The sequence below is a fragment of the Podarcis vaucheri genome (genome assembly GCF_965113315.1).
Source record: "Podarcis vaucheri genome assembly, chromosome: 9".
NCBI lineage: Eukaryota > Metazoa > Chordata > Lepidosauria > Squamata > Lacertidae > Podarcis > Podarcis vaucheri.
This window is the reverse complement of record NC_138767.1, coordinates 50,575,252-50,596,381: the sequence shown is the minus strand read 5'-3', so window position 1 is coordinate 50,596,381 and position 21,130 is coordinate 50,575,252. Positions and strand designations below refer to the sequence as shown.

General features: G+C 40.7%; 1 protein-coding gene and 1 pseudogene across 3 annotated transcripts in view; one reads left to right on the top strand and one right to left on the bottom strand.

The window, feature by feature from the left end:
- Positions 1-21,130, bottom strand: part of TENM3 (teneurin transmembrane protein 3) — a 1,324,874-nt gene that overhangs the window by 1,021,512 nt on the left and 282,232 nt on the right. The gene's annotated exons all lie outside the window — the stretch shown is intronic.
- On the top strand, positions 2,077-20,249 carry LOC309541077 (zinc finger BED domain-containing protein 5 pseudogene; annotated as a pseudogene). The gene is made up of 2 exons: positions 2,077-3,479; positions 20,036-20,249. The product of its transcript is annotated as a zinc finger BED domain-containing protein 5 pseudogene (transcript).

Here is a 21,130-nt window from a genome sequence, read left to right as displayed (position 1 = left end):
TTTGGATCATTATTCATTCATTACATTTAATACATTTATTTATAGATTTGTGATATAGTCATAGGAAAAGAAGATGCCTTATATGACTAGTCCATCTCATTCAGCATTGTCTACTCCCGTGTTTCCCAAGCGGTGTTCCGCGGCACACTAGTGTGCCGTGAAACGCTGCCTTGTGTTCCGTGGGTCGGGCGGTGAGAGGCGGGGCGGCGGCGGCGAGCACACGCGGGGCGGCGAGCGAGCGAGCTCCCACATCCCATCGCCGCTCGCTACTGGGCCTGCACTTCCGGGCCTGCCCCAGTCATCAAGCCCTTCCCCACGTGAGCGGGGAATCCCATCCGCCCCCACGTGAGCGGGGAATCCTATCTCAGCCCCCGCGAGAGCAGGGGAATCCCATCCGGTCACGCCTCCTGGCCAGCCAATCGGAGGCCAGCTGGAGGGCCAGCTGGAGGGGGCGTGGCTTGCCCTATTTAGGGCCGGAGCGGAGGGGGCTCGCCCTCTCTTCTCCGGCTAGCCCCATCGCCGCTCGCTACTGGGCCTGCGCATGCTCGGCGAGCACACGCGGGGCGGCGAGCGAGCGAGCTCCCACATCCCATCGCCGCTCGCTACTGGGCCTGCGCGTGCGCGAAGTTTTCGCGCCTTTGGGATTCCCTTCAGCAGGCATCCAGCAGCCTACCTCCCTGCTTTTTCCAATTAAGGCAACCTCCACTCTCCTGCCCCTCCGTGTTTCTCACCCCAAAGCCTTGTGGGCAGCAGGAAGTGGGGCCGTCCTGCCTCTACCCCACACCGGGTGGCTGCTGACACGTCCCTTGGGCAGGAGAGGCATCCGGCTGGATGAAGGCAGCAACGCCGGGGGAACGAAACAGCACGGCAGGTCTGACCTGGCGCCTGGAAGGACACAGATTGCTTCATGTCGCTGCATTCCACAGTTCCGAGGCTGGCAGGTGAGTGCGTGCACTCCTCTCTCTCATTTTATTTAATGTGCATTTTAGAAGCATGTGGAAATATCCTGCATCATCAACCACTTTGGGGAAAGTGTGCGTGTGTGTGTTTGGGGCTAGATTTCATGCATGCCTTTTTTTAAGTTCTCTTCCTGCTTCATCCACATTCACCCCCCAAAAGGCCATTTTCTGCATGCTGAATAAATCCTGCAACTCAAACGGCACGAGGTGCCAATGCATCGGGGCTGTGGAATTTATTCTGCTTGCAGAATTCTGCAACTCAACCGCATTTTGATGTTTAAATGTTGTATTTTAATCTTGTTTTTAAGTTATATTTCAATCAACTTGTTTTATAATTTTTTTATTTCAATCAACTTGTTTTTTATTATTGTTTTTATTTCAATCGACTTATTTTTTATTATTTATTATATTTCAATCGACTTGTTTTTTATTATTTGTTGTTAGCCGCCCTGAGCCCGGTCTTGGCTGGGGAGGGCGGGGTATAAATGAAATTTATTTGGGAAAGATGGTTTAGGTATGTCCAAGCAGGCTTGATAGCAAAAACTGTTTCTCACAAACTTAACAGCGTATACAGCCATTAAGTGACAGTGGCCTTATTACAGTGTTTTTCAACCGCTGTTAGTGTTTTTCAACCTTTTTAGGTTTTCTGTAAACTGGGGAAGACATCCATGTTGGAAGTTCAATTCCTTGCTTAGCCATGAAGCTCAATGGAAATTGCCTTGCTCTTGCCCTCTCTAATCCAGTGTTTTTCAACCGCTGTTCCGCGGCACACTAGGCCCTCGGGGACCTCTTGGCTTCCGCTTTTGCGTGTGCTGCCGTCACTCTTCCCGCCATTCCCATGTATAATTCGTGCCCGTAATACAGGCAGTAAAAACTGTTCTGTATAACGACCACCCCGCCTCTCCCCCCCCATCTAAACCCATTTTTTTTCCTTTGCAGAAATGAGCCGCTGCATTGAGCTCACACAGTATGCATGTTTTTGCCTGGCTGTGATTGGTCCGGACTCCAGCCTGGACCTACCACAGTAGGACATCATCTTCCGACTTCCTTCCCGCACGAGCACAGAGACCAGGACTCAGCGGGAGTCGGCACTGCAGAGAGGCCGGATACTGCAGTGATGGAAAAGTTTTTGAAAAGAAAAGAACTGGACTCTGAACAAAATTTGGAGCCAGATGAGAGGCCAAGTATGAGTGGGCATGAAAAGAAAGCAAAGATGGTTAGCTCAAGCAAATTCTCTGTCACAAGGCAATATAGCGAAAGCTATATTTCATTTGGATTTACTTTCACCGGAGATGCAAACCAACCAACTCCACTGTGCGTGGTGTGTGGTGAAAAGCTAGCTAACAGTGCTATGGTCCCAAGCAAACTTAAACGCCATCTCCAAACGAAACACCCTTCGCTTCAAAAAAAGAATGTGGACTATTTTGTTCGCCTGCGTGAAAACACGGAGAAACAGGCAACTTTCATGAGACAAACCTCAAAGGTAAATGAAAGAGCTCTTAAAGCTAGCTATCACGTTGCTGAACTTATAGCCAAGACAAAAAAGTTGCACACTGTGGCAGAGACATTAATACTTCCCGCCTGCAAAGCTATTGTAGAGGAGATGCTCGGACCTGAAGCAGCTAAGGAAATAGCCAAAGTCCCTCTCTCAAACAACACAATTTCCAGACGTATTGATGACATGTCGGCAGACATTGAAAGTGTGGTTTTGGAAAAGATCCATAGCAGTGAGAAATTTGCATTACAACTGGACGAGTCTACTGATATCAGTGGACATGCTCAACTCTTGGCCAATGTGCGTTTTGTTGATGGTGATGCAATTAGAGAAAACTTCTTTTTCTGCAAGGCATTGCCAGAAAAAGCAACAGGAGAAGAAATTTTTCGGTTCACATCAGAATACCTTGAACAAGGAGGACTTAAGTGGGAAAACTGCACAAGTGTCTGCACCGATGGAGCTGCAGCCATGGTCGGGCACACCAAAGGCTTTGTAAGCAGAGTGAAGGAAAGAAATACAAATGTTATTGTTACACATTGTTTTTTGCACCGTGAGGCCCTCGTAGCCAAGACTTTACCATCAGACCTAGTTCATGTGTTGGATGATGTTGTGCGCATGGTAAACTTTGTAAAGTCACGACCCGTGAAAAGTCGCATATTTGCAGCTTTGTGTGAGGAGATGGGAGCGAAGCATAAAACCTTGCTGTTTCATACGGAGGTCCGGTGGTTGTCGCGTGGCAAGGTCTTGGTTCGTGTGTATGAGCTGCGGGAGGAACTTAAAGTGTTTCTGACAAATGAGAGGACAGATTACGCAAAACTGCTTGCAAGTGATGAGTGGTGTGCAAGGCTGGCATACCTGGCAGATATATTTCATCATCTGAATGAACTGAACACACGAATGCAAGGCCGAAATGAAAACCTGCTTACAAGTACAGATAAAATAAATGGATTCCGTGCAAAGCTGCAACTCTGGCATCAACACGTGGAAAGTGGCAATCTTGAAATGTTCACACTCACCAAGCAATGGCAAGGTGTTCACACTGCTGCACTGTGTGAGATAATAGCTAAACATTTAAAAACTCTCGAGGGGAAGTTGTCATTTTATTTCCCTTCAGTCTCCACTGAATGCCTTGACTGGGTTAGGAACCCTTATAGCTCAGCATCAGTTGGTGGAAAGGACATGACTTTACAGGAGCAGGAGGAACTAACTGAACTGAGACAAAATCGTGGTTTCAAGCTAAGATTTGCTGATCTACCTTTGGACAGTTTTTGGTTGGAAACTGCCAAGGAGTTCCCCCTTCTGGCAAACAAAGCTATTTTGACATTGCTCCCATTTTCCACTACATATCTCTGTGAGTTGGGCTTTTCAAGCATGGTTGCTATAAAAACTAAATACAGAGAGAGACTGAGAGCTGTTGACGAAGAGCTACGTGTGTGTCTTTCTTCGATTCCAGCCAGAATATCAGCTTTGTGTTCAGCCAAACAGGCCCAGGTTGCGCACTGAATCAAGTATTTTATAATTTTTCATATTTCTGTTTACTTACTATTTCATAATAAAGTAATTATAAAATACTTTCTTTGTGTTTATTTGATTCCTATTAAAGAGAGTTACTTTATATATAGTCAATATAGGCACAGAGTTAATTTTTTAAACATTTTCAAATGGTGGTGTGCCTCGAGATTTTTTTCATGAAACAAGTGTGCCTTTGCCCAAAAAAGGTTGGGAAACACTGGTCTACTCCACACTGACTGGCAGCAGCGCTCCAGGGTTTCAGACAGGAGGAACTTGAGCCCTACCTGAATTGAATCGGTAACCTTCTGCAAGCAATTCAAATGCTCTACTACTGAGAAAAATCACCCCCGAATTGCAACACACATTATATTTTAACAAGCACACAGGACATAGAATGAAATAATTGTAGAGTTGGAAGGTACCCTAAGGGTCATCTAGTCCAACCCCTTGCAACGCAGGAATATGCAGGTGGCCCATATGGGGATCAAACCCATGACCTTGGTGTTTTCAGCACTACACTCCAAAAATGAGCATGTAAATGCAAAACAACATTGTATACATGCAGGAAATGTACATTTGTTTATGTATGGTGTGATTTATAAATGTATAATACACATGTCTCATGTGTTATCGTATAAGTACATACAGTACGTATATCAGGAGATCTGAGCAGACTAATGCAACTCTTCTTCATATATGATTTCTGGCAAATACAGCAGCTGGCCCAACAATGGCTAATCTATGGACCTCTGTATGCTGTAGGACTACAACTCCTATCATCCCTATAGGCCATGCCAGCTGGGGCTGATGGGAGTTTCAGTCTCACAACAGCTGGATGGCCAGAGCTTAGATACCCCTGTTGTAATTGTAACATGAGTCCTATTCAGTCAACTCTTTATAAGCATATGGGAATAACATATGGCAGGCATCTGAGGTTGTGTGCGCCACCCTCACCCCAAACATTCCTGTCATTTCCAATTCACATCTTGCTATGTTGAGTGAATTTGGTTGGTTAGAATCTTCCCTGAGAACAAAGTCTAAATGACTTGGGCCCCAAATATCTGAAGAGGTGCCTCCAAAGGTCTGACCTTGCCTTTCTTTACCTTCCGATCTGTACCAGAACCCCAGGGAAAACAATACTGAAGCCAAAACACAGCCATCTTTCAAAATTTACACTTCCCTGAATTCTGCAGTGCAATTCTCTAGACAAGTAACGAGGGTAAAGCTTTGCAAAAGTAAGTGTATTAGGCAATTGCATACAAGTGTGTGTGTGTGTGTGTATGCAAAATGATGTTGAAATGTGAAGAACTGAATTTAAGATTCAAAAAATGAGTAACCGAGGACTCAGCTAAACTAGTCAAAAAGTAACAGTTTGAATTCATTATAAACATACAACACAAGATGGCGCCAGAGAGCAAAAGAATTTCCTATGTGATTTTTACATATCATTTTTTTTCTTTTGTTATAACGATTTAATTTCTGACTTATTTATAGCGTTTCCACTCCCTGTGTGTAGATCCGCCCAGAGTGAAACTGAAATTGACAGACTTGCCCATTCTTAGCTGTAACTGACCAACATCACACAGCCTTTTGTCAGAATCTGCCGTCAGAAGGAGTGGCTCATTTGGTTTCACCACCTGAGGCAAAACGGGAAGGTGCTCCTCCCACACTGAAGGCTCGGTTCTTGGGTTGCACAGCTGCAGCTTCTGAGTTCTGGCAAGATATTGTAAGAGGTCCACAAGATCCTGCTGGAATCCACTTCCACCTCTCCTTACTTCTCTGGCGGCAGCAGGTGTGCTAATAATAATAATAATAATAGTAATAGTAATAATGCCCTGCAACTCATGGGATGGCGGTGGGCAGAGCTTAGCTCACCGGTTGGTTTTACACATGGGTAGAATCCCTGAAGGTGGCTAGAGTTGCAAATATTTCTTAAATCATATACTGTTTCTTTTTCAGAAAGGCTAAGTGTAGCTTACAGCTTCCAATGGCTTTGGTAAAAGTATTTAGCAAGTGGGAAATTAGGTCAGGACAACAGAGTATGATGTTCATATTTGCAGCATCATGATATATCTGTATTGCAAATTCATGCTTCAATCTAGCCACAAAAGCTCTGATTATTGGAATGCACCTACAATGTCAATAAAAACACTTAGCACAGCAATTCCTTCCTTAAGAAGTAGACCCTTGGGAATACTGCAAGCAGGAAAAAATGAGAGCAAAGCAAACAAGTGCCTGCCCAGAGCACCAAAACTGGGGCAAACGGATCAGATCCAAGCATTTATTGTCATTTCCCCCCATCTGTATTACATTCAGTCACCTGCAGCTGGCTTTAAAATGCTGCCAGGATGCTTCAAGACTTCACGCTTCGAGGCCACGTCAAGACATCTTGACACAGACTGGAAGTAGGATGCCTCAGGGTAGCCTTGAAGCAGAGAGAAGGCGGCGGTGGATAAATGAATGAAAGTAGACAGAGAAACTAAGAACAACTGAGTACTATGTTGCAAGGAGCAAGGTGATTGCTCAGTGTATCAGAGACAAAACATGTGAACAGGGGCAGAATTTGGACTTGCCTTAAGAAATGTGTGTCCATATATACTGTGCCTGTCAAGAAAAAAGCAGCGTTTCAAAAGAAAGCATTGCTGCATGATACTGCTGATTGTTTTATAACAACTGCAGGGTTGGCCTAAGGTTTCTTGCTGCTCTAGGCAAATTAGCATTCTCTTCCCTCTGTGTATACACATCTGATCGTATGCTGAGCAGCACAACAGCAGCACACTAAATAATCAAAATGTGTCAGGTATTATTTTCTGGTTACCAGATTTAACACCCTTAAGTCCTTTCCTTTCCCCACTTTTACAACTGAGTCTATGCTTGGGCAGCTGATGGAGATCAGAAGGTTCTCAGTCATGATACTTGAGGGATCATGATGGCATTACTTAGCAGATGAGCTACTAAGCTGCTTCACTGCACCTCCTTCAAGAGTGCAGCAGTGCCTCATTCGACATGGGTGTTCCTGGAATGGTAGACAGTCGCTTAGCTTGCTATCTGATTGCACCAGCCCTTGAACGCTGTGTGGCACAGAAGTGGTATTTCATCCCCTAGTCAGTTGGGTATGTTTAGGTTTCTTGCTTTGGGTTCTGTGATGCTGACCCAATATTATAATTCACATGCAGAAATAACCTCTTATTATGGATTCAATTAATGCTTGGAATGAATCTCTTCCTAATCAAATATGGCTTTTAAAAGTGAACAGTAATTTCAATATAGCCATAAAATGTGGAGCAGACGCGATAAAGCAAGCCCAAAGATCATAGTTGTTAAAATTAGTGGAAAGACTTTTCTATTTGTAGAAATATCTGCTTAAATCTATTGTAAAACAATTAAAAATATTTCTTATGAGGGATTTATGCTATGTGTCTATTATACCTTTTAGGGTCATGAGACTTCATTCAACAGTAATTCGGGAGAAGGTCATTCACATTTGATGCAAGTTTGACAAAATCTGAAACATAATTTCTACACCCATAATTGAGTCCATAGGCTAAGACTGTGAATACTGATGAAGTATGCACTATTCAAGAAATGGTGCTGAATGCTGGAAAATGGAGGGCCGAGGACAGGAAATGCAGAAAAGACCGTAAGCTGATTGGAGCAGAGGTCTGTCTAAATAATGGTTTTGCAGAGCCCATAGCTTAAATAAAATATTAGGCACACATTAACTTATTTATTTATACTTTGTTAATGAAATATTTCATACCCTGAGCATGAACATGTAACACTTTATTTATGAAAACATGAAGACAAATAGCTCTAAAACTGTTTAGATTATACAGGTTTTTATAGGGAATAACTTTGCCTGTAAGAAAAAATAATCATAATCAACACATCTATTTTAACTGGTTTGAGCTTATTGTTCATTGCTTGTAAGTACATCTGATCTGATTAGACACAGGGGCATTGAATTTCTTAAGATAACACCCAAATGGTTTGCCACATCTTATCTGAGATATTCAAAATGAAGATACTTCAAATACGAAGAATTCATCATACATAATATAAAACATGAGTAAATAATTAATGCTATAATAATGAAATAGATGACATCTGATTTTTTAAGGTATAGGACAGTCAAAACTGGAGAGTGTTTAGTACTGGGCTTTCTGTAAATGATAGAGCTGGTTATTATTTCTACAGTATTTTAATAATCTGATCTTGCTAGCATGACATTGTAAAGACTGTGTGCTGTTATTTGAGAAGGTAGTCTCTAGTTGCAGTAAAAATAATAGTCTGATGAGCCAGATGTGTCCAAGGCTTCTGAGACGCTTCCCCAGACCAGAAGAGTAGAACCTAATGTAAACAGGGCACCCACAGTGTCTGAGCATTTGTGTGTCCATAATCACATTACACTAACACATGTCCACAGGTGTAACTATCAGGGGTGACACCTCTCCTGCCACCACCATAACTGCTGCTGTCGCCGCTGCCTGCACCACCCACTCTGCTGCCACCACACACCCTGTTGCATCTGCCACTGGCAGAGAAGTGCCGCCATTGTTGGCATCAATTTCAGGTAAAATTGAGCTGATTTGGGGTGAAATCTCACCCAATTTTGATGCGATCTCACTCAAAATTGGCCCCGCTGGTTGTGGAGCTTCTCCACCTCTGGTGGAGAGCAGGTGGGGCACCCACATGGGTGCTGTTTTGGGGACATAGCTGGATATTAAATGTAGATGAAGGAGTCTTGGTTCAGATTTTCATTTCAACAGGACAGTGCTTTGCAAAAGTGGGGGAGGGAACAGTATATTAGTTACAAAAATACTAAACAGCTGTGTTCTTATAATAAAATGGGAAATTGAAAAAATAACAATTACTATTACTTGCTTCTTGATTGGGTATGGCTTGATCTACATATGAAAGGCAATCATGCAAAGTTCTTTTGAAAAAAGGAATCCTCCAATTAAGTCTGTGTTTCTAATAATAATAATATTATATGCATATACAAGAATATGCATACAGAAGACATGCAAATAGGCTGGGGCAGTGAGTTCTTCAAGCCTGCTGCTGACTTTGGAAAGCAGCTACCAGCCTCCTTCCATCTGCAGCAATGAGACAGTATTTACTTTACTTTGTCCCATATAAATGAATGACTGCCTTTCAATACCATGAAGGTGAAGTAAAACCTTCCCTAATCCATGAAACTGGGTGGCCCACAGAAGACAGATACCTTGCAAACTAGCTAGATTGGCTGCCAACATATGTAAATATTGCTGTTTCGCAGGCTGCATACATGCATAGCTGACTCACATAAAAGAGGAACTACCAGTAAAGGCAGTTCAGCGCAGGTGAGGCAGATTTGCCCCCAACACATGATCAGTTAGCTTTCTGTTTTCAAAGAGTGAATAATTCAAACATGCAATCATCACTTGCACAATGAATCATAGAACTGTAGAGTTGGAAGGGACCCTAAGCGTCATTTAGTCCAACCCTCTGTGATGCAAGACTCTCAGCTAAAGCATCCATACCAAATGGCCATCCAACCTCTGCTTAAAAACCTCCAAGCAAGAAGAATCCACAACCTCCAAAGGGAATCCTTTCCACTGCTGAACAATCCTTACTGTCAGAAAGTTCTTCCTGACGTTTAGTCAGAACCGCCTTCCTTGGTACTAACCTCCAGAGAAGGAGAAAACAAGCTTGCTTTTACTCCAGGCCAATCAGTTTGGATCAACTGTTACTGTCATATGTCAGTGCAACAGTAAAGTCTGCTCTATGCATGAATGCTATCATGCTATTCTGCAACCCTTATCATGATATTATTACATGAAAGGGAATGTCTGAATGAGCCTTTGTGCTGCAGTGAATTTATTTTATAATACAGAGTTAATTTATTTAAGGGTTCATATATACAGACCTAAGATCATCATTCCAGCTTTACTACAGGAACTGTTTGTTAACCAAATTAAATGGATTGTTTAAATATCTGCTTAAAAGCAGCTGAAAGATTACAAGTTTCCCCAGGAAGGGAAGGGAAGCATGTGTACCCACCAACCTACTAACACACACCAACCCCAGAAATCAAATACCAAAAACACAGGAACTCAGATTTTAAAGATGGGATGAGCAGCACAGACCATTTTTGTGGACTGGGAAGCAGAGACAGCATTTGGGTAGAGAAAGATTATATTCTTGGGTAGACAGAGGGAGGGATGGGTCATCTAGGAAACTAGCCTTACAAAGGAAAAAAATATTGAAGAATTCTTGGGCCTGCTCTTTTTGCCAGCGGGTACCACGAATGACCTAAGCTAGGTAAAGCAGTCCAGCTATTGTCATGTATCCACTCTAAATTGTTCAGATCACTGCAATGCTTCAGTTTTCTGCAGATTTGGAGGTTCTGAACAAACTGATCCACAATAACATAATAGAATACAGACTGTATTCTTCTAACGGCTTATCTACACTTCCTTTTGGCCTTTTGCTTTCTCCCAGGGAAAACCACTCTTAACACTCAGTTGAAGCAAACAGCAACTGGGTTTTGCAGTTTTCTCTGGTTTAGACGATGCCTTATGAGGAACGGCTAAGGGAGCTGGGCATGTTTAGCCTGGAGAAGAGGAGGTTAAGGGGTGATATGATAGCCATGTTCAAATATATAAAAGGATGTCACATAGAGGATGGAGAAAGGTTGTTTTCTGCTGCTCCAGAGAAGCGGACACGGAGCAATGGATCCAAACTACAAGAAAGAAGATTCCACCTAAACATTAGGAAGAACTTCCTGACAGTAAGAGCTGTTCGTCAGTGGAATTTGCTGCCAAGGAGTGTGGTGGAGTCTCCTACTTTGGAGGTCTTTAAGCAGAGGCTTGACAACCATATGTCTGGAGTGCTCTGATGGTGTTTCCTGCTTGGCAGGGGGTTGGACTCGATGGCCCTTGTGGTCTCTTCCAACTCTATGATTCTATGATTCTATGATTCTAGACCTAAAGAGCAGGTTTTCCCTGGGAGAGTAGCAGGTCACAGGGAAAACAGGGGAAGTATAGATGAGCCCTACATCTCTTCAGGCTTCAAAACCTGTCTTTTAGGTCAACTAATCTAGGAGTCCCATCAGCAGATTTTATCAGAATAGTTCCCAGACCACATGAATTTATAGCTTATGTTGCCACTGAGAGGAAAGCATTCTCAGCTATTCCTCTGGAAGTGTTCAGTGTACCATCTGGTCTTAGCAGAACAGTTTTGAGTGTTGCTGCTTGAGGATGTGGTCAATCTGCTTCAGAGGGTGAGGCATACCATTTGTCTTCATGATCCTTGCCCTTCTTGGTTGATAAAAGCCAGCCAAAATGGGAGTGACTGTACAAATCCAGGAACTAGTGGATGCATGTTGCACTGTTAAGATGTTTTAGATTTCCACTCTCAAATATCCTTTTTGGAATATTAACACTGGATTCTTCAGCCATATAACTGAGATGCAAAGTTGCCACAGATATCAAGCTACATATTACTTCCCTAGCCAGAGGAGGAGAGGTGGTGAAGCAGGCGGTGAATGAGCAGCAGGGACAAGCCAAAGTGATGATGGCTTGAACTGATTTTCATTTCACTGGTCTGTCAACTTAGTTCCAAAGCTTGGCTCTCAGCACAGGTGGAGAACGCACAACATCTTTTTTATTTTATACCTGTTTTTGCACCTACATTTTAATACTCACAGATTTTAAAAAAGCTTATCGAGAGAGCATGGATATGTCAAAATAATTATTTCAAATGTATTGCTACTAATCTGACTTTCTCTCCCCAGGAAACAAGATTAGAAAAGTTAGTTGAAAACTATTACACACATTCATTGTGTTTAAATGATGTAGTTTTGCTTTGAAATTGTGCATATTATAGCTTTGGTACAACATGACTTTAATTGGCAGGAACATTGTGCCAGAAGCTTGGATTTTGCCTCCATAAGGTGCTGTGCAACAATTTCCTATGGTATTAATAGATTCTTTCCAAGGAATGCAATGTACTACTAATTCCTTACATTCCATAGTGTGTCCGCTTGCTGATTAGAGCAGAGCTCAGCTTAGCATTAGCTCTTGCTTCTTTTGGCCTGCTCAAAATGTCTTTTAATTCAATATGCACACTCTAATGCTGTATTTGCTTGCATTCCATCTAAATGAGGATTTACCTTTCTGTCACAGAGTACTGTCATTCTTAAATCAAATTTTCATCGGTTTCAGGCAGACAAACTTGATATTGCAAAATACTGGTTTTAATTTTTTATCCTAATCCCATAGCAAGGTTGAGTCTTTTTCTAAAATACATTTCAAAAACACAATATTAGCTTACTAAAAAATTTCCTCAAAATGATCGCGCACTAGCAGAACTGCTTTTAGTAAAAAAAAAGTATTCAAATAATTATTTATGAAATATAATGCTAAAGAACAAATGTGGTAAAATATTGCTGTGTATTATATTGTTTTGCTAACAATTACACTTTTGTCTTATTGGAATGGTCTGAATATCATTTATTACACATTCATTATTATACGTAAGTAATAAACTGTGAGGTTGTGTGTGGAGTTATCTGTATTCCGCCCCAATCCTCACTTGCCTTTGTTGCAACCCCCTCTTTTCCCATGCCTTTTTCACTGTTATCTACCCAAACACTTTTTGTAAAAAAAGAGGGGGGGGAGTGTTAGCCTGGAATGCTGTATTCCAAGGTAAATGCAACATCCTCTGAGATAAGAGAAAATGCACACTTTGAAAGTAATCCCAGGTATGCGGATTAAAAAGATAACTTGAAGCTTCATTTCTCTTATCTTATCACATCTTTGCTCCCTCACAGGAGTAGAAATGATAAATGCACCATACAAGAATGGCACATGGCAGACACACTAATCAAGGCAGGACCTCTCTCAGACGAACGATGGAAGAAACCAGTCAAGGAAAATCTGCCTTTCTTTCTCTTTAGTGACAGGTTCTTCTCTCAGCCATCAAAAAGATTTATATGGAAAAACCAACACTGCTAGACAATAAAGCTTCTGAGGAAGAAATAGGTGTTGGACTGGTGGAATCCTTGGATAAACTTGTTAACGTAACACAACTATATCGTCAAACCCAACCTGTCCCTATCCTTACACACCAGAAGAGATATCCACAAGGCAGTTTGACATTTCGTTCATTAAAATGGTGTTGACTGTGGAAGAGGAACTACTGCTGTAAAATATTTACTTGAGTTCTCTTTTTCACTTAGTACACCAATGTTAGTAAATCCATTGGTATATCAATATATGTGCTTATAATTTGTGATATGTATCCCCCCCCGACTTTATGCTTCCCTAAGCTCCCAAAATGTCATTGGGGTTATCTAACACACTGTTACATAAAAGAAAGCTGACTGCATGCCATTTGAGCTGGAACACCCTCAGTCTGACATATTTTATTGTTGATTTTGCCTAGTCTTTAAATAAAAATAAAAATGAGCCTTAAGTCCAAGTTTCAAAATCACTCCAGTTTGAATACAAACAGTTTGAAAATGAACACAAATATTTCTAAGAAATACATAACTGGATTGCATTTTACTTTTTCCTTAATCTTTATCTCCACATTTATTAAAAACTGTGCAGTGGATGTTTTAAAGGCAAAGGGCATGAATAAAATGCATGCATGCAGTACTCATTTGTGCCTTTTGTTTTAGGCACTGTTAAGTATCACCCTTATAGGTAATTATCCGCTCTCCTCGGTTGTTCTATCTATTCACTATTCTGTTTACATAAAGAATTTCTCCTGGGAGGTTTAGTTCTATCTCAAAAACCATCAATTTCTGGGTAATCCTGCTGGATATGAAGTGAGATATGGCACACAGAGGTGTGGAAATGCAGGAGTCATCAAAGTGTGAATAAAAGTCACCTTGAAGAGCTAATATTATTTTGCATTTTGCCTAAAGGGTGCCAGTTGTTATCTTTTGGTTCAGCACAAAATGAACACATTTTGACTGCTTAACTTCAAAATTAAATTATACTTTGAGACCATCAGTTTATAATTGAAGGCAACATATTAAATTAATTTTAGGGGAAAGTATGTTTCTTAACTAATGTATGTAAAACAACATTTTAGTTGCTCAGTGGATGACCCAATATTTGTTGCTAAATGTGATTGTTCTGGACAGTACTACCATAGCTAATAATAGTGTTGATTTGTCATGTGTGAGAGAGGGGACTACTTAGTAACTGACTTAAAATTTTCTTTTTTTAAAAAAAACCCACTGTAATCCTATACAAACTTGCCTGTGAGTAACTGCCATTGATCTTAATAGGATTTACTTATGAGAAGACATGCACAGGATCACAATTTTAGTCATTGTAATGTGATGCAAATTGTTTATAGGGCTTAGACAGCTAGTGATAGGTCAGGATAATATCTCTGTACATCTAGAAAAATGTAATCGTGTTAAAGTAGTCTCTCTTCTGAAAAATGTAGCTAGAATATTTGTCATATCTTCCATTGCATATAAAGCTAGCAGAGTGAAATTATTCTATTCTATTATTCTATTTTTTAATTTTTATATTTGTATCTCTTTCTACAGAGCTTGCAGGAACAGTTGAGTCTCTATCAGGTTTCCATCAAATTAAGCGTCAGTCGCATCCCTGCTTACTTTTACAGCCTGAAGAAAATCTATCATTCATTCAGATTATCAGTTTTAATTAAACTTCTCTTTGTTGGCTTGACCCAACCTATTTTAAATATTCTCCTGCAATGAGGCATAACACCATCTGTTTGCAGGATTTTGTTAGTCATAACAACAAAATAGCCATGCAAAGTCAACCAAGTTCAATGTTCAGTCCCTGGCAGTGGTCAATGAGATGTATAAGCAAAGTTTAAAATGTAAGGCAAAGTGGTGATATTTGTCACCTATTGATTCCAAGTATCTGGCAGTCAGTAGCTCTGGCTGTTGTGGCTAATAATTGCTGAAATACCTGCCCCAGCGAGTTTATCTGATTCTTTAAAAGACACACACACTGACATAGCCGTCACCACAACATGCTGTAGCAATGATAAAACAGTCAAAATAATCAATACACATACAGAGAGAGACCATAAACATATAGGTCACTTGCAACTTAAGCATGTTTAACATTGTCATTTCAACTTTACACAGTTGATGGCTGGCTGGTTCAAAGCACATAAATGTAATGCATGGAAGGTAGAGAGCTTAAAAGCTATTTTGCATTGGGTTTTCCTGGTAACGGAAGAGCTTTCAAGCTCTCAGACCTGCTTACAGGGCTCTGGGAAGCTCTCTAGTGGGCTCTGGTGAGGTTTCGCTTAAAAGAGCTCTCTGCCTTGATATTCGGCACACCAGCTCCAGAAGGTAAGTTTGGTCATGTTGGGGGTGCTTCCAAGGGATTGGTTTGAGCATATGCATTTTTGCTTATACGTGCCACCCCCTGAACGTACCCCCCCAAGTAAGATGCTGGTGGCCTGTACACATAATCTCCTCTGCCTCAACAAGAAGCCATTGAAATATAAAGTTAATAATTCAAATCTTTGTATTTCACATTGACCCAATTAAAGCATGATTTAAAACAGCAGTCTGGCCTCAGTGCAGTGCACATACTAAGTTTCCATGAGAAGTAAACTGGGGAAAAGTCATATCCTCATGGAGTACATGTGGCACCAGGGTTTTGTAGTGGGTACTATGGCAGGAAGAGAAGCAAGTTCAATTTCAACAGAGAGCAGGAGAATGAGAAAGTCATGCTTTGTATATCTAATACAACTGAGTGCTGTTTTTTTCTCCTTAGAAAAAGCAGTTTCTGAGTTTTTCTCACACATTTGGATCATTTGCCAACCTGGTGCCGTGCATATGTTTTGTGCTGCAACATCCATCAGGCCCAGTGATCACAGCCAGAAAGATACACTGGTTTTAACTTATATGTTGAAGGAATTACTAAGGGGGAAATGGACATGTTCATCTATTTTAGGTATCTAGAGTTGTGGGTGGCTAACACATCAAAATCAAGTGCTTAATATTTCCTCTGCAACATATTTTATTGCAAAAGATGAAATTATTACGATTTTTTCCCTGGCAGACTACATTCACGCCTAGTGCATGGAATTCCAAGGTGCAATCACTAAAACAAATTTTGTCATGGCCATTTATCAACTGTTAGAAGAGAAAGGTTTTAAAAGATCCTACGACATTGTGATGGGCCTCAATAGTTAACCTCCACATTATTTCATCACACTAGGAAATAGTCTGTTTTCTAAACCCATTAAGTGAATGAGTGAAGACAGGAAGCCACACCTGTCTAATTTCTCTCAGATAATAAAACATTAGTCTTTTTTTTTTTTGCTAAAGAAGAATGGAGTACTCCTAAACTGAAAAAAATTATTGTTTTGCCTAAGGCAAGCTTAATATCAGCTTTTTATTTTTATTTGATTGATTTTGTTTCAGCAGAGCTGATTTATTTATTTTTTAAGAACAGAGCTATTTCACTATTAACCCATCTCAAGATAAAATATATCATCTAAAGCCCCAAAGAGAACAATTACACTTTTTAATTTTGTTTTCAATACAAATATTTTGCCAAGTAATCCAATATTAATCTTTTTATTCCCTCCCCAAATTTCAATAAAAGTTATTCCAAAAATAGAAAAATAGTTTTTAAAAAATCATTTTATTCTGTTTTCTTTTGTTCTGATTTTTTTTTTTGCATTGGCATAACCAAAGAGTGACAACCCCAATGTCACCTACCCACTAAGGATGCTGATGGCACTTAAAGTTTGAAAACTAGGATAGAAATCACAAAAAATCATTGCAAAAGTTCATTAGCATTTAATGTGAAATTCTCCTAATATTTTATATGCCATTTTGCCTAATGTACACATTTTTTGCAAAGCCATTTTCCCTAGCACAATGCATTTTTATTTGCAGTTTATGCTGTTTTGCCCTAGTATATGCATTTTTGTGCATATTACATGGCTGACGAACTGCACTGCAAAATTCAAAAAAGTTCAAATTTTGAAGGATACCTGTTTTTGGTTTGTGTATTGTTTCAGATAGTGTGTATTATGTAGGTGTGTGTATTACGTAAATTTACCTTTAAATGTAAACTGAACTGAACAAACAACGAAGAATACTAGAAGAATAAGAGGTTCTTACACTATGCCAGCAAAGGGAACAAGACATATCAACTACACTTTGCAGACAGGTAGGCTTGCATTTGAATGGAACTTTATTTGCAGAAATTCTGACCATAATTCAAAGAGCTATTTTAGATGTACCCTAGAGCTTAGATAGTTGCCTATTTACTGAGTCAGACCAGTAGCTGAGGGTTTCAGGCAGTGTACATTCCCAGTCTGACCTGGTGATGTCAAAGAACTGAACTTGGGGTCTTCTGCATGCAAATCAGATGATCTAACATTGAGCTATGGCCCTTCCTGTTGGCATATCCAGTAGGATTAGTGACTTCTGCTTTAAACATCAGAACCCTATGCTGCATCACAAACTCCCTTCAGTTTCAAATTTGTTATGTGCCATAGTTGTTTGTGTAAAGAACAAGTTACAAAGCTTTTTGGCTCCAGGCTTTCAGGTTCCTGGCAGTTCACAACACAACATAGCTTTATTGATTGTGGTGATTTGTCTATATGTATTTTTTATACCTGACTTGAAATATATAGTGTTTTTCTACTGTCTTAAACAGGTGTGGGAAATCTTTTTTTGATCCAAGGGTGAATGAGGGATGCCTACCACGGGGCTTTTAAAAAGCATGCTACCTTTTTTTCAAGACTAATTGCTGGAGCAGAGGGATCTTCCTTGGGAGTGCAGCTGGGATTAACCTTTCCGTTCCCAGCTTCACTTGCCAGGAAGATCATTGTGCCTGACCCAGAACAACTAGGCTTTTAATAAAGCTTCTTTTGGAGCCAATAAAACACACATTTCTTCCAAAATATTGTAGCAGAGGGGACTTCCAGGATGGTCACAGGGTACAAAGAGAAGAATATTAACCCTTCCATTTCCAACTGTGAGACAGCAGAAAATGCCTCCTGAACTGCAATTAGTCTTGGTGTTTCCCCTTTCTATTGGCTTCATTAGAAGATTTTTCCCAAGACTATTTGCACTGGGGAAGAAGAGAAAATGGGCAAGGAATAGATGCTGTAGGCTAGATGTGGAGAAAAGGGGTTGCAGTTCTCTAAACCTGATCTAAAATATATCTGCATTTTATGGCTTTATAGCACACAATAGCACCTGAAAATAACTAAGGCTGCAATCCTACCTCCATTTATCTAGGAGTAAGCCCCACTGAATTGAGCAGGGCTTAACCTCTATGCAGATATGACTGGGACTGCACTGTAATTTCCTTTACTAACGACTAAAAGTTCTTCCAAGAAATCATGCACTTAACCATCATTATTACTAGCAGACCAGAGCACTGTCAGAGCAAGTACTGATATACAGCCACATTAAGCCAGAAGAGACTCACAGGAATGTTGGACTTGCTTCAACCTTTCCAGCCTCCCCACCACCTTTCCTTTCCTGGTAAGCAACAGTGGCCCACCTGCCAGGAAGCAACTATAGAAGTTCCACTCCACCTGGCAAGCCACTTTTGCAGAATCACCGTACAAAACTGATACAGAAAAGTGGCAGTCCTACATGCTCTTGGAGTGCTTATGAGGGAACTGCTGCATGTCTGAAATGTCACAATGTCAAGATAGCATTTAAGCCAATGTATGTTTGCAATGGCTGGTGCTGTGGGTTAAACCACAGAGCCTAGGACTTGCCGATCAGAAGGTTGGCGGTTTGAATGCCCGCGACGGGGTGAGCTCCCGTTGCTCGATCCCTGCTCCTGCCAACCTAGCAGTTCGAAAGCACATCAAAAGTGCAAGTAGATAAATAGGTACCACTCCGGTGGGAAGGTAAACGGCATTTCCGTGCGCTGCTCTGGTTCGCCAGAAGCGACTTAGTCATGCTGGCCACATGACCCGGAAGCTGTACGCCAGCTCCCTCAGCCAATAAAGTGAGATGAGCGCCGCAACCCCAGAGTCGGCCACGACTGGACCTAATGGTCAGGGGTCTCTTTAACTTTATGTTTGCAATGCACAATATGAGAGCCAAATTCACATTAGATATGAAGAACACTATACCGAGTATGACCATTCAAAAGCAGCACAGGGGGGGGGGGAGATTTCTCTCACCCAGTGTGAGACAGGGAAGTTACACCAAGCATTCTGGAAAAGCTGAGAGGTCACTGACAGTAATCCCCCTCCTCCTAAATTTGATGAATTTATTGCTGAAAACACTTTCAAACATGAGTCGTAATTGGAAACCTGGATATAAATAAACTGTGTGAGAGAAAGAAATATTGGGATACAATGAGAGAATAAATCCACTATCAATGTCCAGTGTGAGTTTAAATGTGTAAAATATATATCAGTGGTTTGGGTTGTCTAGCTTGTGGTATTGCAGTTTCAAAGTAGTGTTCTTTAAAGATTGATTCACTAGTAGATAAAAATGTGACATTAAAGCCTTTAAATAATGAGCTCCTTGCAGTTAGAGGTTGCCACAGCTAGACAGCAAAACAATTACATTCTGTGACAGATCACAGGAAAAAATGGAAACATTATTTAAAGTAGCTGTAAATTTGCAATCTTAGCACAGTGATTATTCCTTGTCGTTTTAGAAAAGGGTTTTTCCCCACTGTCATGCATCTCATTCTAATAAAAACCTTGAAGAAGTTCTCATGATTGCTTTACCACAATTATCCTGTGTGAAACAGTGAACATGTGGGTCATTTTAGGATAGTTAGGTAACAGCTAATGTGTTCAATCACTGTATTATTTTTGTAGGTTTTTGCAAAAGGCTCTAGGATACAATGACACTTTTATGACCGGAACAGAAGTTTTGATGGCACTTTATGTCACTTTCTAAAATAGCCTTCCTCAACCTAGCACCATTTAGATGACTTGGACTACAATACATATATGCTCCAACCAAGATGACAAATTACATACCATTGATGATGGAATTTTACTCCAAAACATTTGGAAAGCAGCATGTTGCAGATAGCTGGTCTAAACATTCTCTCATTCTTCCTAACAGGTATCTGCTAAAAGCTAGCACAGGTGAAAGTTTAAAAGATCTGCTTGAATATAACGTGTTAAAAGGGACATACAGTCGTACCTTAGAATTCGAACAGCTTAGTTCCTGGATGTTTTGGCTCTTGAATTTCGCAAACATGAAAGTGACTGTTCCGGTTTGCGAACTATTTTTGGAAGCCGAAGGTCCGAAGGCTTCCGTGGCTTCTGATTGCTGAAGGAGCTTCCTGCAGCCAATCAGAAGCCACACTTTGGTTTTGGAATGTTTTGGAAGTTGAATGGACTTCTGGACCTGATTCTGTTCAACTTCCAAGGTACAACTGTATATAAGAAACACAAGCTGAAAACGGAGCATCCAAAATAAAGAAGGAAGAAAATGTTATGAACTACACTTAGATTAACTATCACTGAAACATTGCAAAGTATATTACTGTTTGCACCAGCTCGCAATAACCCAGCAAAGGGCTAGTTTTCACCTTATTAACTGATTAGGCTGTTATTTTAGTGAACTCTGCTTTCTTAGCTTTTGTAGTATTATACATTGCAATATGCTAAGAGCATCATCACAAATCAGGAAAACTGTCTTTATAATAGAGGCAATATAGGTCAAACAGTATTCTTCGAGTCTTCTCTATAGTTATGAGTTCCATAGTTATGGAACGAATGAAGTGAATTGTGTGGAGACGCGGGGGCTCTGCTCCAACATATCTGAATACAAAGGAAAACTATATTGCTACAAACTTTTTTTTACCCGCATTCTTACTAGAGTGATGTAGTGTAATGTAGTCCATCATGAATTAAATAACTCCCCAATGAAATCTCACTTTTACCATTTCACTTTGTAGCCCATGGTACGAGTCTCCTCTTAGTGAAACTCTTCTGGCTTCCCTTAAAACGTAAGTAGTAGCTTGATTCTCACCTAACAACAGTCATCTACCCATTAATATACAACACAAGGGGGGGGGGGAGAAAGAGGATATGCCATTTATCACTTGAAAGGCTGCTTCAGGGAGATGAACAGCAGTTCTTTCTCTTTCTCAAAGTGACAGTTAAATTAATCCATGTCCAAAGCATTCTGAAAAGTTCCCAAATACATTAT